This window comes from Berghia stephanieae, chromosome 12 (genome assembly GCF_034508935.2).
Source record: "Berghia stephanieae isolate SIO BIC M18660-M18661 chromosome 12, UCSD_Bste_1.3, whole genome shotgun sequence".
In the NCBI taxonomy this organism is placed as follows: domain Eukaryota; kingdom Metazoa; phylum Mollusca; class Gastropoda; order Nudibranchia; family Aeolidiidae; genus Berghia; species Berghia stephanieae.
In genome coordinates, this window is record NC_088371.1 from 38,063,171 (window position 1) to 38,067,526 (window position 4,356).

Genomic DNA, 4,356 nt, shown 5'->3' on the forward strand with positions numbered 1-4,356 from the left:
GACCCACCGTCTCTAAGCGGTATTGTGTCGGGATGTCTTGGGTGCAAAAAAAAAATAGAATTTATTGCCAAAACCATGAAATTTGCGGTTTGTTTCGATTTGTTATGTCAGAGAATCAAGACAATTCGTCACAATGCAAAAGCTCAAACATTTGGCATTTCCTATCCATTTAATTCTAAAGTCACTTTTCGGGGTCCAATTCATCCCGACATAATACCGTTTCGAGACGAAGGGTCACATATAAATTCACCAAAACCCAATTTACGTCACGGAATCACCACCTCACCACCTTGTTGCCAGATTTATTTGCGCACACCTTTACAGACTGTATTGCCGGATTGATTTTGTTCGTTGATGCCTCAAAATATTAGTCTCGATCTATGTTAATTTGCAAAATACAGTAACATATCAATTAACTCTCTCCTTACCAGCCAATTTTTTTAGAATTTCCCTCGAAAATTCACACCCAGCCAACAGAAAATAGAATTCTCTTACTCAAACAAAAAAGTAACAAGTACATTCTATACAGAATGTTGTTCAGCAAAATGCTGTCTACAACACAGTGTTTAGTATTTATAGCTGTAATCAAAGCATTTCTTTACATTTTGTGACGTACAAGAGAAATCAGAAAGAGAAAACTGTCGGTTGTATCGTAACGAATGTGACGATTTCCTATGGTTGGTAAGGAGACGGTTAAAATAGATTTCAAGACAAAGAAATATGCTTTGCTTTTGCAATTCTAACTTGTGATAAATGCACAAATTCTAGAGCAGAAGTGGGAGTTGTCAACATAACAGCAAAGACAATGAGTCAGTACACAAATCATGACAAGCAAATTGTAGTTTTCACTGATTCTTTATCAGCCGTGGAAGCGTTGGTGGAAACTGGTGGACTACACAAATTAAAAGGAACTCTTCAGAGTATAAACGCCGCCAGAACTGTTCTTCGGTAGATTCCGGCACATTGTGGCATACCAGGAATTGGGAAAGCTGAGAGACTCAGAAAAATTGTTGCCAAAAAAGGAACAACAAAAATACGGCATAATGTCAGACAGACAAAACGGATGATTGATAGCCTTCCTATGTTCAGACGATTACCATATGTGACCCATCGTCTCAAAACAGTATTAAGTCGGGATAGACCAGACACTAAAAAGTCAAATTAAAGTAAAACTTGTCAAAATATAAAACGTTGGTATCTAGCACAGTAAGTAAAATGTAATATTCCTTCTCCTCTATAAAGCAAATAAACTCAACTTAAGCATGCTATTTCTGGCTACAAATTCCATTTTCAGCATCTTAATCATCCCGACATAATACCGTTTGAGACGAAGGGTTTACATATGTTGCCCAGACATGGACAAGTAATCCTGTTCCGCCTCAGGATAGGCCACGATAGACTTTAAAAGCATCACATGCACAGAATCATGAAACTAGCACAGTCACCTGTCTGCTCATGTGGTGAGGAGAAGGTAGATGCAGTGCACATACTGCAGCAATGCAGAAAATACTCAATCCAAAGATATAAACCTAAGGCACTCTGAAACTTCTCTACATTAAAAAAAAAAAAAACAAAAAAACTTTTCGGCCCGCTAGAAGAAATCAAATACTTGATTATCTTCATCTTCAAAACGGGAATCCATGTATAAAGACGTAGGAGAAGAATAAGAAAATAGATGAGCGCATTTTCGATTTTGTATTCTGCTTATATTCGAGATTCGTCTACTGAAGGAGGGGTTTTTTTAAAATCCATTTTAGCGCAACTCTTTTTTTTCATATTGAGATTTTGGATTTTCAAATTTCTCAATTAAATTGAATCTTTTAATTTATGATATTCTTCATATTTCTCTCTCTCTCTCTCTCTCTCTCTCTCTCTCTCTCTCTCTCTCTCTCTCTCTCTCTCTCTCTCTCTCTCTCTCCAGCGGGCCGGAGTAAAATGATCAAATCTTCACCAGTCCACAGCTATGACAAGGATGAGGCCTCTTATCATCCAATAGGATCTAGTATGATTGAGAAGCCTCGAGTTGAAATGACCAGACACACACACACACACACACACACACACACACGTATATTATATATATATATATATATATATATATATATATATATATATATATATAGTGCAATAGTAAAAAGAAACTGAAAAAGTGTGCCGATGTTTTTTTACGAGGCAAAAATCAGAAACGTTCAGAACTTTACAAGCAGCAAGATCAAAATCTTACATTAGTACTTGTATGGTTCAATTGAAAATCCGACATTGGTCTGGACCCGATGCCGGTTCTACAAAAAGTCTTTTTAAAATGAATCACAGCATCAAAAGCCTTCAAACTTTCCTTGTTTTTAGCCCCGACTTGACAAACAAATGACTGACCTGAATAAAATCTGGAGTAGATTTTTCTTCTAACATAAACACACGTACATACACACATACACACATACACATACACACACACACATACATACATACACATACATACGCACATAAACACACATCCACATACAAACACACATACTCACATATACTCACAAACATACACACACATACACACACATAATATACACACATACACAAACATACACACACAAACACATACACAATGTTACATCATTTTCAATGTGAAGGAGAAATCAAATTCAATTCATTTCTAAAGACGTTTGACCTCTAGTGAGTTCTGGCTGAAATCCAATCAACTACAGCATTGGTCAACGATGTACAACATAGTTTATAAGGGTCGGACATTTATATCACAAGAATAGTTCAAAAGTCGATCAAAATACAAATAAATTTAAAATCCCTACCTTGTGTAAATGTTATCGTTGTGTATGTGTGTGTGTGTGTGTGTATGTGTGTGTATGTACGTGTGTTTGTGTTAGAAGAAAAATCTACTACAGACTTTATTCAGATCAGTCATTTGTTTGTCAACAAGTCGGGGCTAAAAAACAAGGAAAAAATATTTCAATAAATGCATTTGATTTCAGACTTGTTTCATTTATCGTCTGACGACAACAAGATTCTAACTTTTTCAAGATTTTTTGTTTTCCTCACACCAAATACTTATCTACAAAATCGTGCCTAATCTAAATCACCGACTATAATCTAACGCCGACATTATGGAGTTAATAATTATTGATAGAAATCCTCTTCTCAGTTTGTCTGATATCTCTGTCATTGCATTCCTTCTTGCAGCAATTTATTGGGGTGTACAATGGCCAGGATTGTATCGTCCTGGTGACGTCTCTTTGACAGGCTAATTTGTCCTCCATTTCCGGTTAACTATCCGATTCTGGCAAAACAAACTATTTTCATTTTTCCAAAAAACTAAAATCACTTTTTACTGCTGATAATAACCATTGATTATTACAACTCCGGAAATGCGAATGGCTCTGAAATCTGAAATTCCTGAACGCTCTCCCTACCAGCTATTTTCAGAATTTTACTGGACATTCATACTCACCAAACACACAAAAATGTATTTTTTCAAACAGAATAGTAACGAGTATATTCTATATTTTGTTCAGAACAATGAACTCTGCTGCAACACACAGTGTCGAGTTTTTATGGCTATAACATTAACATAAATGAAATCAGACTAAGAAAATTGTTGGTTACATCGTAAGGAAAGTGACGATTTTCCTTTGGGTAATAAGGAGAGGGTTTAGGAAAGCCGGATATAAGGCAAATGTTGCTGCTTGTAGGTCGAATAAATGCATATCAATAGTTAATTTAAATGGAAGCTACGATTTATTGAAGAAAGACAAATGATATAGATGTTTCGGATTTCCCTTTTCTCAACATTCATCCTGTTTTGTTGATAAAGGGGAAACGTAAAACGTCCATATCATGTGACTTGCTATATCAAATCGAAGCTTTCATTCCATCGAACTATTTTTACTTTAATGAAAGCTTCAGGGTTGAGATTCAGACATGCCAAGGATTCTTTGGATCCAAAAAAGTGAGTGGAGTTGCGGATATCTCATACGGTAGAGTCAGGATCTCCCCAGCCAAGGGGAGTTATCGTACAAGTAAGGTCGCGGGTTCGAACCCCCATCGCCGCTTGCAAATTTGTTATTTTCTGTTGTCTTCTGGCACTTTCCTACTCACATCATTTCTTGTTATGTTCAAGTACAATGCATATTGTAGAAATAAATAAAAAAATGAATCCTCTTACACTTTCCTACTCACTTCATTTCTTGTTATTTTGATCAAGCCGAAAGTTCTTTTGATCACATGATATTTGAAATCCAAGCTTTGTGACCAAACAAACTTGAGCTTTTATGTAGCGCAATAACAACTAAACGTCATCAAAGCGCTTCACCAAGATGAGAAAAATACTGTGTTTCATCCAAGTAGACC